This window comes from Helianthus annuus, chromosome 8 (assembly GCF_002127325.2).
Source record: "Helianthus annuus cultivar XRQ/B chromosome 8, HanXRQr2.0-SUNRISE, whole genome shotgun sequence".
Classification (NCBI taxonomy): Eukaryota; Viridiplantae; Streptophyta; class Magnoliopsida; order Asterales; family Asteraceae; genus Helianthus; species Helianthus annuus.
Window position 1 is genome coordinate 81,585,154 of NC_035440.2, and position 14,525 is coordinate 81,599,678.

At 43.6% G+C, this 14,525-nt stretch overlaps 1 long non-coding RNA gene across 1 annotated transcript in view; it reads left to right on the plus strand.

Annotated features, from left to right (window-relative positions):
• Positions 1 to 986: 986 nt before the first annotated feature.
• Positions 987 to 14,525, plus strand: part of LOC110871245 — a 34,797-nt gene continuing 21,258 nt past the window's right edge. Inside the window, exons 1-2 of the long non-coding RNA XR_002553583.2 lie at positions 987 to 1,120; positions 1,688 to 1,744. This is a non-coding gene — a long non-coding RNA (uncharacterized LOC110871245). The remainder of the gene's footprint in view (positions 1,121 to 1,687; positions 1,745 to 14,525) is intronic.

Genomic DNA, 14,525 nt, shown 5'->3' on the forward strand with positions numbered 1-14,525 from the left:
GTCTCGACATGTACATAACTACTTGTTTGCCCAACCAATTTTCCCATCTCTAGTTTCTCTTGTTCATTCTTTCGTACAAAACGTGCGCACACACTTTTTTACAGTATTTTAGTTGTCTTTTAAAAAACGGATATTTAATGTTCATTAGAAGAAAAAAAGTGGAATAACACACCATTGTCAGTTGTACTAAAAGAAATTAAAGAAAAAAAAGTTAACTCTTTCCACCGGTTTCAAATTAAGCAGTCTTATTAAGGTTGACTTCTTCACTGGTCAACTTATGTTTGCTGATCACTTATCACTTGTGTGTTTTTTCTTAGAATTGTGGTTCATACTCTTATGGAAGAAAAGCATAATATGTTGACCGCGTATTGGTTCCAGATCATTTGAAACAACAATGGGGAGACACATTTGTGCAGTGGCGAAGATTGAGATTTTCGACGCGTGGGTGGGGTGGGGGGGGGTCGAAAACGTATATACCCAAAAATTTCTATAAAAACCACATATATTACCCTATTGAGCGAAAAGTTCGGGGGTTACCCCCCCCCCCCCCCCCCCCTTCTAACCTGCGCAAATGCATTTGTGATGGTCATGAACAAGACAATTACTACAGTTTCTGGGTAAGAAGGTACTCAAATCTTGTGTGTATAGGTGGCAATTTCGATATGTTTTGTCTCTAATGGGTCAAAGGGTAAAAAAAAAACATTAGCTTAAAAGTTAAAAGGAAACAGGTCAAACAGGTTGGAAATCATCCACTTCACTTGATTTCTAGATGTTCATTTTGTCTGAATTTGTAACACCCCAAAGAATTTAATAAGTAGTTTATGTACTTGTATGATTATGGTTATGTTAAGACATTAAAGTATGCAAATAGATACTTAACCATATATATTTAAAACTTAATACTTGAGGGACTAAATGTGCATAAGTTGAAAGTGGAATAATAAAAGTTAAAATCTCTAAACACAACACATACATCAGACGTATGTGTGTGTTCGACATTAGGTGAAGCAAGAAGAACAAAACCCTAAATACTACTAGTCCATCAAATTAGAAGAGAAATTGAAGTGTAAATAGATGCATGTATCCAGATTTATGATCCTCTAAGTGTGCTCAACATCAAGTAAGTTGAATTTTATGCTTTAGTGATGTTTAATGATATGGGTTATGTGTAATCCATGGATGTATTGCGAAATTGAGCATAAATGTTAGTTAATTTCAACATAAGGAAGTCATAATGTGCTTGATTTTTTGACTATATTGATGGTTTGATAAGAAACCCATTTGAATTTGTGATGATATGATATGATTAGTGATGATGATGTATGTGCTAATTCTTGATATAGTTTGATGAGTAAGGTTAATATATGCATAATGATGTTATAATAATCTGAATATTTGAAGAATTCATGTGTTTGTGATGTTTTGCCATGATTTTAGAAAAAAAACTTGGTAGAGATGTGCTTAATAGGCTTGTACATTTCGCTAGATAAGTAGTATGCACATAAGGTGTTCGATGAAATGCTTGAGCTGAATTGATTATGTATGAATATGAAGAATTTTAGATTTAAAAAGATTTAATGATGGCGTGGAATATGAATATGAGTAATGAACGTTAGAGTGAATGATGTAAATGCGTGTAAATGATGTATAATGCGAAAACTAAACGCAATTGTGATACACCCTTTAGGGTCGAAAAAAGGAGGAGAATCAAGTCAAGCGAAAGCATTAGGAGCGCACGACTCCGGTAAGTTCATATGAACTTAATTCTTCTATTATGTAGTCTACGGATGTTATATTAGCTACTTAAACCTTAGTGTTAAGGTGTATGTTTGTATGTTTTCTTATAGAAGAGGTTGTGGTATGTTTTATATTGGAAAAAATGGATAAGTAATTGATGTCGTGGGTAGCCCAAGACTAAATAAAACGACTGTGACAACTCGTACTTTAGACTTACCTTGTGTAACGTTATATGCTTACGTGAACCATATTATTTGAATGAATACATGATATGTTATGATTAGATGCTATGTGTGTGTTGAATGTTAGTATAGTAATTGAGCCCAAATCGCACACCCTAACTCTTGGACTCGAGACCAAGAGGACGGCCCAGTGAAGGGTTCGGCCCATTTCCCCTTTGCGAACACACATATCCATTAGGTGGGTTTTGACTCTGATAATTGGTAAAAACCACAAACACACATCAACCCTAATACCTCTCTCCCTCTCTCTCGAAGTCTTGGAGCCGGCGGAAACCCCTTGTTCACCCGAGACCCTACTGGTTCCAATTCCCTAATCCGGTTAGTGTGATGTTGTTTGCATTGATAGATGATACTTTGTTTATACATGATTGCATGATTATATGTTTGATCGAATTGTTTGATATATGAAAACCGGATGATGTTTGTTAATCGGATATAGGTTCACATGAATTGGATGGTATGCTAACATGAAACTGATTAAATGTTAACCCGGATATTAGGTCCGGTTATTGGATTGTTGTTGATAATTGAACCTTAGATGATTATGATCGAGTATTTCAGATTATTGCTCATGTTCGTAGATTAGGGTTCATACGAATTAGTAATAAAATTGCTTGTTTGATCGATATTAGGTTAACCGTATGTTTGGATATTGTGTTGATTGATCTGTTTTAGAAACTGCCAAACTTGTTAACTGATATCATGGAAATCATGAGCATGAAATCAGGAAATCTGTTACAAATTGATAGACTCGACACGGTTGCGAGTCGAGACCGTGTGATCTCGACCTGAGCATGATAACCCGAGACCGACATTGCGAGTCCCGTTGCGACTCGAGACCTCACACCGACACACAGCAGCACCAACCGAGACCAAGGTTGCGGGTCCAGTTGCGACTCGAGATCATTCTTGTTGCGACTCGAGACTTCGGAACCAGCCCAACTCGAGACCGCTTGGTCTCGACTCGAGACTGTGAGCACGGGCACCTTATTATTGGACTGACACTGCTACCAGCCCAACCGATTGGGCCGGATACATGGACTAGTTTATGTGACTGCTAATTGGACTGTTTAATCTTATTGGGCCGAGAAGAATATTAGATTGTTTATGTTGGGCCGGGTACAATTGGGCTTATATTTTAGAACGCACAAGTATGGTTATGTTGTGCTCTTGACTGTTAACGTGCAATACGTGTTTGCTATGATTTAATACGTGCATTACTTGAAGTCAAAACCTGACTTGTGTGGTAATCCTGTTAGGACGTGGTTGACCACTCATAGTTCAAGAAACCCTTTTTGTGTATCTGCCGAGCAAACCAAGGTGAGTTCACACAGCCAAGGCATGGGATTCCCGGGTTGGGAATTGGGTTGGAATGTTTGATATGGAATGATTACTCGTACTTACGCAATCACTAGACTATAGACCATCGTCCTCAGGATAGTCAGGACACTTACGTAAAACCTACGTAAACTAGTATCTACCATTGTCTCCCGGGTCGGGAGGACACTTACGTAAAACCTACGTAAACTAATACCTACTACTGTCTTCCGGGTCGGAAGGACACTTACGTAAATCCTACGTAAACCCCACGCGTACCACTGTCCTCGGGGAAGGGCACTCACGTAAATCCTACGTGACCTAGTACGTATTCCTGTTCTCGGTTTATGAAGAACACATGGTTGCAAATAGTCTAGTAAGTACCATAATGGGAAGCCCCCGTTAGTAAAGATAAACGTGGGAATCCCCCACTAGTAATATATATACAAGGCAGGGGAAACCCCCACCATTAGTACATACATGCATGGGAAGCCCCCACTAGATGAACTTACGCAATACTGTTATGAACTTACTTTCTGTGAACTCGCTCAACTAGTTGTTGATTATCTGCTGCATGCCTTGCAGGACCTTAGGTACATTATGGAGCTTGCACAGGGAGGAGCAGGTCGTTGTGGGATACGGATCGTGAACGATATTTGAACTTATAACTTATTTTGGGTTTTCATTATTATGCTTCCGCTACTTAAATAATGTTGGTTATGAACATCAGTCATGTCACGATGAAATACATTTTCTACTCTTACACTTAAATGCTATGTTTGATATGATTGATGGCTTGATCCTGGTCATGTCACGCCTCCAAGCGGTGGTACTCCGCGTGTGAGATTTTGGGGGTGTGACAGATTGGTATCAGAGCCATTGGTTATAGAGAACTCGGTTTTAATATGGGAAAACGTTTTTATTAAAACCAGACTATAACCAGAACAGTGCTCTCAACGATCCACAACGACGCTTCGCTCCACGTGCAAGACTCGACATCCTAGGTAATATGGTTTATGTTTATTACCTGCTTGCTAGAACTATATAGAACTTTGCTCGTAGTACACTAGATACACATGACTTTACTACATGAGAATACCTACGTGCTTACGCTTTTCTGTCATCGCCCTACTCGCGAACCATTCTCACTTACGCTACTTTTACAATGAAGATCATGTCTGGACGAATTAACATGACTCAAGCCCAGCTAGAGGCTCTCGTTCAAGCTCAAGTTGCTGCGGCACTTGCAGCTGCTCAAGCAGGTAGTATACCCTGCAGTATAGACTCACACTAGGATCCTTAGATCCTGCATTAACTCTCGTATTTAACTTCGTCCTATTCATACACAATAGGTCAACCAGCGCAGCAGCCTGTCTACACTTTTAAGAACTTCATGGACTGTCGTCCAAGTACTTTCAGTGGCACAGAAGGAGCAGTGGGACTACTCCACTGGTTTGAAAAGCTCGAGTCTGTGTTCGAGATGTGTGAATGCCCTGAGGCTCGCAGGGTGAAATACTCCACTGGCACGCTGGAAGGAATAGCACTGACTTGGTGGAACGCCCAAGTTCAGATTTTAGGGTTGGCAGCTGCTAACGCCACCCCATGGAACGATTTCAAGGAACTCATCAAGCGAGAATACTGCACGCGTGACGACATTCACAAGCTGGAAGATGAGTTTTATCATCTGAAAATGACGGGGTCAGAGATTGAAGCTTACACGAAGCGGTCGAACGAACTGGCCATCTTGTGTCCAACCATGGTAGACCCTCCGATCAAGCGCATCGAACTGTACCTCAAGGGTCTAGCCTCAGAAATTCAGAGCCATGTTATGTCGGCTAACCTCGACAATATCCAAGACATCCAGCGTCTTGCTCATCGCCTCACGGATCAGGCGGTGGAACAGAACAAGTTGCCCAAACGCATCAGTGCTACCGCATCAGCCACTACTCCCACTACACCTAGTGACAACAAAAGAAAGTGGGATGGGGATTCTAGCAAAGGTTCAGCAACAGTTCAATCTCAAGCTCAGCAGCAGAAGACTGACCACTACCAGAGTCCTAGTCAGCAATCCTCTGGTGGTCATAGACAGAGAAGGTATCAAGGGTTTCACCCCAAGTGTCACAACTGCAACAGACATCACAGCGGCCAGTGCAACAAGGGTCGTTGTCAAAGATGTCTCAAGATGGGTCACGAGGCCAAAGACTGTAGGATCCCACGGCCTGCAAATCAGAACCAGCAACCGCAACAACCAGCTCCACAGAACCCACAGCAGCAGCAGCCACAGCGTGGAAACCGGGGATGTTTCCAGTGTGGGGCTGAAGGTCATTTCAAACGCGATTGCCCTCAACTGAACCAGAACCAGAATCGCAACAACAATAACCAGGGCAACGGGAACAACAACAACGGGGGAAACAACAACAACAATGGCAACGAGGCAAGGGGTCGAGCTTTCGTGCTAGGACGAGGAGACGCAATGAACGATCCCAATGTGGTTATGGGTAAGTTTCTCCTCGACGATATTTATGTTACTGTTTTATTTGATTCGGGTGCGGATACAAGTTATATTTCTGTGAACGCCAGTAAATTATTAAAACGTACATCAACACCCCTAAACACCGAACACGTCGTAGAACTAGCTAATGGTAAGAGTTTAGAAGCCACGCAGATAGTCAGGGGTTGTAGTATCGTCTTAGCCGGTCAAGTTTTCTCCATCGACCTTATTCCCATAGTCTTGGGAAGTTTCGATATCGTCATAGGGATGGATTGGTTATCCCAACATCAGGCAGAGATCTTATGCAGTGAGAAGATCATTCGTATTCCACGTTCTGGTCAAGAACCCCTCGAAGTTCAAGGTGACAAGAGTGGTGCAGTGGTAGGCATCATCTCTTTCTTGAAGGCTCAGAAGTGTCTGCGGAAGGGTCACACCGCAATCTTGGCACTCGTTTCGGATGCATCAGTGAAGGAAAAGAAACTGGAGGATATTCCAGTTGTACGCGACTACCCTCAGGTGTTTCCTGAAGACTTACCTGGCTTACCGCCTCACCGTCAGGTCGAATTTCAAATCGAGCTCGCTCCAGGAGCAGCACCCATAGCTCGCGCACCATATCGTCTAGCTCCATCAGAATTGGAGGAACTGTCAAAGCAGCTACAAGAGCTCTTGGAAAAGGGCTCCATTCGTCCAAGCTCTTCGCCTTGGGGAGCTCCAGTACTATTTGTGAAAAAGAAGGATGGTACCTTCAGGATGTGTATAGACTACAGGGAACTCAACAAGGTGACGGTGAAGAACCGTTATCCTCTTCCACGCATAGATGATTTATTCGACCAGTTGCAAGGGTCGTGTTATTACTCCAAGATAGACTTGAGGTCTGGCTATCATCAGCTGAGAGTCCGGGATGAGGACGTCTCCAAAACCGCATTCAGAACTCGTTATGGCCACTACGAGTTTCTTGTCATGCCGTTCGGGTTAACGAACGCGCCTGCCGTATTTATGGACCTTATGAACAGGGTGTGCAAACCCTATCTTGACAAGTTCGTCATTGTCTTTATCGACGACATTCTGATCTACTCCAAGAGTCAGGAGGAACACGAGCAACACCTACGCCTTATTTTGGAACTCCTACGGAAGGAACAGCTGTACGCTAAGTTTTCGAAATGCGACTTCTGGCTTCGTGAAGTCCACTTCTTAGGCCACGTAGTGAACAAGGATGGGATCCATGTCGATCCATCCAAGGTAGACTCGATCAGGAACTGGCCTGCACCACGTACGCCAACGGAAATACGCCAATTCTTGGGTTTGGCGGGTTACTACAGACGGTTTATTAAGGACTTTTCAAAGATTGCTCAGCCGCTTACACTACTGACACAGAAGGGTGTCACCTACCGCTGGGGCAACACGCAGGAAACTGCCTTTCAACACTTAAAGGATAGACTTTGCAGTGCACCTATCCTCTCATTGCCAGAGGGCACGGACGATTTTGTAGTATACTGTGATGCATCCATCCAGGGTCTGGGATGTGTGTTAATGCAGTGCGACAAGGTCATTGCCTACGCTTCGCGCCAACTTAAAATTCATGAACGGAACTACACGACGCACGATTTAGAGCTGGGAGCTGTTGTTTTCGCGCTCAAGATATGGTGACACTACCTGTACGGTACCAAGTGCACAATTTACACCGATCACAGGAGTCTCGAGCATATCTTCAAGCAGAAGGAATTGAACATGCGTCAACGTCGATGGGTTGAATTACTTAACGATTACGAATGCGCCATCAAGTACCATCCGGGCAAAGCCAATGTTGTGGCTGATGCCCTCAGTCGAAAAGACACACTACCTAAGCGCGTGCGAGCGCTACAGCTTCCGATTCAGTCTAGCCTTCCTACACAGATACGAGATGCTCAGGCAGAAGCATTGAAACCAGAAAACGTCAGGGCTGAAGCCTTACGCGGCTCAAGGCAACGATTAGAACAGAAGGCAGACGGCGCCTACTATGTAACGGGGCGTATTTGGGTCCCATTTTATGGCAATCTACGCGAACTTGTGATGGACGAAGCTCACAAGTCTCGCTACTCAGTACATCCAGGATCGGATAAAATGTACCACGACATCAGAACTATTTATTGGTGGCCTAGCATGAAGGCCCACATCGTTACCTATATCAGCAAGTGCTTGACCTGTGCGAGAGTCAAGGTGGAATATCAGAAACCAGCGGGTCTACTTCAGCAACCCACGATACCGCAATGGAAATGGGAAGAAATTTCCATTGATTTCGTTACAGGCCTACCTAGATCCCAGCGTGGGAATGATACCATATGGGTGATCGTGGATCGACTCACCAAGTCTGCACACTTCCTAGCTATAAAGGAAACGGATAAGTTCTCCACTCTCGCAGACATCTACCTTAAAGAAGTTGTTTCGAGGCACGGGGTGCCCACTTCCATCATTTCGGATCGGGATGCACGATTCACGTCAGAGCTATGGCAAGCGATGCACAAATCTTTCAGCTCACGGTTAGACATGAGCACAGCGTATCATCCTCAGACGGATGGGCAGTCTGAGCGAACGATCCAAACTCTCTAAGACATGCTTCGGGCATGCGTTATAGACTTCGGCAACGGCTGGGAAAAGCACCTCCCTTTGGTGGAGTTCTCATATAATAACAGTTATCACACCAGCATACAAGCCGCTCCATTCGAGGCATTGTACGGGCGTAAATGCCGGTCACCTCTCTGTTGGGCAGAGGTGGGGGATAGTCAGATCACGGGTCCAGAGATTGTAGTGGACGCCACAGAAAAGATTGCACAAATACGACAACGCATGGCGGCAGCACGCGACCGTCAGAAAGCCTACGCGGACAAGCGTAGAAAGCCATTGGAATTTCAGGTCGGGGACCGGGTTTTACTTAAAGTCTCACCCTGGAAGGGTGTGGTTCGTTTTGGCAAACGGGGCAAACTAAATCCGCGGTATGTCGGACCGTTCGAGATTATTGAGAAAATAGGCAAGGTGGCCTACAAGCTAAACCTACCAGCTGAACTCGGTGCAGTTCACGATGTATTTCACGTGTCGAATCTGAAGAAGTGCCTATCAAATGAGACCCTCATCGTTCCTTTTAAGGAACTCACTATCGACGAGCGGTTGCAGATCGTCGAGGAACCAGTTGAAATCACGGACCGGGATGTGAAGGTCCTCAAACACAAGAGAATCCCTCTTGTCCGAGTTCGTTGGAACTCCAGACGTGGCCCAGAGTACACCTGGGAACGCGAAGACAGGATGACAGAAAAGTACCCCCAGTTATTCGAAACCAATGCAACCACTACTGAGGCTGAAGCTACTACTTCGGAATTTCGGGACGAAATTCCAGATCAACGGGGGGAGGATGTGACATCCCAGGAAAACCAGTGAACGATATAACTTACCTAGCTTCCTCAGTGAGTGCATACCAAATTTCGGGACGAAATTTCTTTTTAGTTGGGGATAATGTGACAACTCGTACTTTAGACTTACCTTGTGTAACGTTATATGCTTACGTGAACCATATTATTTGAATGAATACATGATATGTTATGATTAGATGCTATGTGTGTGTTGAATGTTAGTATAGTAATTGAGCCCAAATCGCACACCCTAACTCTTGGACTCGAGACCAAGAGGACGGCCCAGTGAAGGGTTCGGCCCATTTCCCCTTTGCGAACACACATATCCATTAGGTGGGTTTTGACTCTGATAATTGGTAAAAACCACAAACACACATCAACCCTAATACCTCTCTCCCTCTCTCTCGAAGTCTTGGAGCCGGCGGAAACCCCTTGTTCACCCGAGACCCTACTGGTTCCAATTCCCTAATCCGGTTAGTGTGATGTTGTTTGCATTGATAGATGATACTTTGTTTATACATGATTGCATGATTATATGTTTGATCGAATTGTTTGATGTATGAAAACCGAATGACGTTTGTTAATCGGATATAGGTTCACATGAATTGGATGGTATGCTAACATGAAACTGATTAAATGTTAACCCGGATATTAGGTCCGGTTATTGGATTGTTGTTGATAATTGAACCTTAGATGATTATTGTCGAGTATTTCAGATTATTGCTCATGTTCGTAGATTAGGGTTCATACGAATTAGTAATAAAATTGCTTGTTTGATCGATATTAGGTTAACCGTATGTTTGGATATTGTGTTGATTGATCTGTTTTAGAAACTGCCAAACTTGTTAACTGATATCACGGAAATCATGAGCATGAAATCAGGAAATCTGTTAGAAATTGATAGACTCGACACGGTTGCGAGTCGAGACCGTGTGATCTCGACCTGAGCATGATAACCCGAGACCGACATTGCGAGTCCCGTTGCGACTTGAGACCTCACACCGACACACAGCAGCACCAACCGAGACCGAGGTTGCGGGTCCAGTTGCGACTCGAGATCATTCTTGTTGCGACTCGAGACTTCGGAACCAGCCCAACTCGAGACCGCTTGGTCTCGACTCGAGACTGTGAGCACGGGCACCTTATTATTGGACTGACACTGCTACCAGCCCAACCGATTGGGCCGGATACATGGACTAGTTTATGTGACTGCTAATTGGACTGTTTAATCTTATTGGGCCGAGAAGAATATTAGATTGTTTATGTTGGGCCGGGTACAATTGGGCTTATATTTTAGAACACACAAGTATGGTTATGTTGTGCTCTTGACTGTTAACGTGCAATACGTGTTTGCTATGATTTAATACGTGCATTACTTGAAGTCAAAACCTGACTTGTGTGGTAACCCTGTTAGGACGTGGTTGGCCAATCATAGTTCAAGAAACCCTTTTTGTGTATCTGCCGAGCAAACCAAGGTGAGTTCACACAGCCAAGGCATGGGATTCCCGGGTTGGGAATTGGGTTGGAATGTTTGATATGGAATGATTACTCGTACTTACGCAATCACTAGACTATAGACCATCGTCCTCAGGATAGTCAGGACACTTACGTAAAACCTACGTAAACTAGTATCTACCATTGTCTCCCGGGTCGGGAGGACACTTACGTAAAACCTACGTAAACTAATACCTACTACTGTCTTCCGGGTCGGAAGGACACTTACGTAAATCCTACGTAAACCCCACGCATACCACTGTCCTCGGGGAAGGGCACTCACGTAAATCCTACGTGACCTAGTACGTATTCCTGTTCTCGGTTTATGAAGAACACATGGTTGCAAATAGTCTAGTAAGTACCATAATGGGAAGCCCCCGTTAGTAAAGATAAACGTGGGAATTCCCCACTAGTAATATATATACAAGGCAGGGGAAACCTCCACCATTAGTACATACATGCATGGGAAGCCCCCACTAGATGAACTTACGCAATACTGTTATGAACTTACTTTCTGTGAACTCGCTCAACTAGTTGTTGATTATCTGCTGCATGCCTTGCAGGACCTTAGGTACATTATGGAGCTTGCACAGGGAGGAGCAGGTCGTTGTGGGATACGGATCGTGAACGATATTTGAACTTATAACTTATTTTGGGTTTTCATTATTATGCTTCCGCTACTTAAATAATGTTGGTTATGAACATCAGTCATGTCACGATGAAATACATTTTCTACTCTTACACTTAAATGCTATGTTTGATATGATTGATGGCTTGATCCTGGTCATGTCACGCCTCCAAGCGGTGGTACTCCGCGTGTGGGATTTTGGGGGTGTGACAACGACTAAATATGTAAACGCTCAAAGGGTTAAAGGGCTCAACGGTTGAAAAGCTGAGGAGATGAAGTAAAGCAACACGGGAACAGTGAATAAGTCACATCCCCGAACAGCTCCACCAACTCGCTAGCCGCAAAAGCAACGCAGGTCTGCATAGCACACGCTATTATCCAGGGGTCAAAAGGCTTTAACCCCCAAAAGGGGAAACCCCTCACTGCAAGCACAGGTCACTAGTCAAACGTATTCTTCTTTGGGAGATGTCTTCTCCTATAAATTGACACTTCATTTACTTCAGAAGACATTCCTGACCAGCCCTGATTCTCTCAATCTCTGGTCATTCATCTTGAGTGTTTGCTTCATGCGACTCTCTTTCTTTCACATCCAATACACACATTCCATTTGCTCCTTCGCCCGAGCCTGAACATATTCAGGAAAAGGATCCTTAGCAAATAGCAAAAATAAACTAGTGAACCTCCTTCCGCGTCTTGCAAACGTGGGGGGACCCCACGACCTGCGTTAGGCAAAGCTGAACCCTTCAACCCTCTTGCCTAACCAGTCCTGCTACTACCGCTGGTCTATTATTTGTTGCTTCAACAAGTTGGCGCCCACCGTGGGGCTACGCCGCTATTTCTCTTCAAAAAGACCTAGTAGTGTAGCTCTTCTCTCTTGAAATCACCATGTTTGAAAGTGGATCCCCGGGTGAAGTGAATCAGGTTCCAAACACTTCAACCCCGGGTCGCAGCCAAGCTCATGTGGCTATACCAACCTCTTTCTCAACTCCGGGGAGCACACCCGAGTTTCTTACCTTTAACACTCTAACTCTTTCCAGATCCGGAGTTCCTTCCCCTAATGTTGGCATCTCTGACACTCCGACGCGTATTGAGCTTACCCCCGAAGGGGTTGCCAACAATTTTCTTGAGTTGAGGTCTCTCCTAAACCAGTATGTGAACAAAGAGAAGGATAAGGGAGTGAGGATTCGCCTAGACTATGATGAACCTGAACCAACGCTATCTCCCGGACCTCCCATTCCACCTTTTACAGCCAGAAATGAGGCCGGTCCCAGTAATCCACCAAACCTTGTTCCATATTTGCCTAAAATGGCAAACCCCACAACACGTCCTATCTTTTCATCTCAGCCGGTCATGGGTGGTGCTCCTCTGGGTCATGAGCTGACCCTAGATCAGCTCCTACAGTCCTCGGTAACAAGCTTTCCAGCTTCTACATCAACCTCATGGGAACAAGCCCTGTCCGTGCTCCCATTGGCACGGAGTGCAGTTATGAGCACCCCTTGGAGTTAGCTGCCCAGTTGTATGTCACACCCCGATTTCCACGTGTCTCACCGGTGGGCCCGGTGGGGGATTACCATGACGTAGTTGGCAACAATATAGTCAAACCACACAATTATATGAATGCACAGCGGAAACAATAAGATAATGTATTTCAACATTTAGTGTAATATCAGTGTATCACCATTGTTGAAATAATAATCCACAGGGGATCAAATAATAATATCAAAAATATTGTTCAACAGACTTCAGGCAATTTAAGCTTGCGAGACTTCTAATGATGCTAAGGAGAAATCCCAGCCAATTACGCCTAGTACCTGCATTTAGTCTTTTTGGGGAAAATACATCAGTTTACACTGGTAAATACATTCAACTGGCACTTTTGTAAAATGTTTGATAAAATTGGTTTAAATGCTCAAGGCACAAACTCTTTATAACTTGGGATAATTTATAATCAAATCTTGTAAAGAATTGCATGTTACTATGCGTTTGGTCGCCCGAGTCGTGTCGGGTTAAAGTTTAATAGACACACCACATAGCATATAACACCGTGGCGGGTAACCAACGGCTATACTTTTATAGTCATAGACATAATGCCGGGTGTACGCCTACACCGGGATGTCAAGGTCGTGGCCATTCATAAATCCTGCCAAGGATATCCGGGACATGGTCATTAAGCCCCCAAAGGCTTTAAGCCAACAAAACAGTTTTTAAACGGGTCACATTGATAATACCCAACTACTAATGAGTTGGGGTCAATTGCCCGACCAAGCGGTATTTTAGATACCGTAACCCAAGCCCGTATAACGGAAAATAAGTTAAAGTATTTACCTTTGCAAGTATAATCCTTAATTGAGTAAATCACAGATAGCTTTTACTGGTCTCCTATTCTAGAACGAAGGTTTTAAAATAACCTATTAGAATCCTAACGGGTCTTTATATTTGCCGTAGCCTAGACCGGTTAGTTTCAAAGTATAGTTACGGTTTAATCGCGTGAAAGGCGAAAACCGTGAATGGAGTGTGATTTTGACCCAACAAGTTTGAAGACTTGTTTTATATGGGTATAATAATCATACTTTGGATTTTGGGGTCCAAACTATATGGTTTGACCCGTTTCGGCTAATTTATGTAAACTAGTTACATAAGCCGAACCGTGTGCGCAAAAGGCGCAACGGGTAACCGAAAGAGTCCTACACTGTTTTCCTAAGTCAACATGCCTTAAAGAGGTTGTGGTATCAGTAGGATACCTTCCGTAATGCCCGTAACGAGTTTAAGTTCATATTATGCCCCGTAGGGGTATTTTGGTCTTTTTAAAGATTATAAAAGAGGTTTTAGAGTTCTACAGGAAATCTGAGTTTCCCAAACAGTTTATAAAGTCTAAAATACTTTATTTATTATTTAAATTCAGTAGCAATTGGAATCGGGTCCAAAGACCTTGTAGAACTCAAGTTATGGCCGAAAAGGGCATATTCGGTATTTACCGAACCGTTGCCATAACCGCAGGTTATGAGCAGGTTAAAAATAATTAAAAATCTTTAAAAATCCCAAAATATTATTTTACATTAGTGAGTAAAAGGTTTGGCGTCGAAATCCGGGTTTAGATAGGCGTTATGCTAATTGCGCTATTTAATTACTAAAGTTTCGCAATTTGCGCTATTTAGCATAACTCATATCCTGGACCTCGGTTTAATGTGAAATTTTTGGGACATGCTTAGAAATCAGTAACCAAGGTTATGATCCGT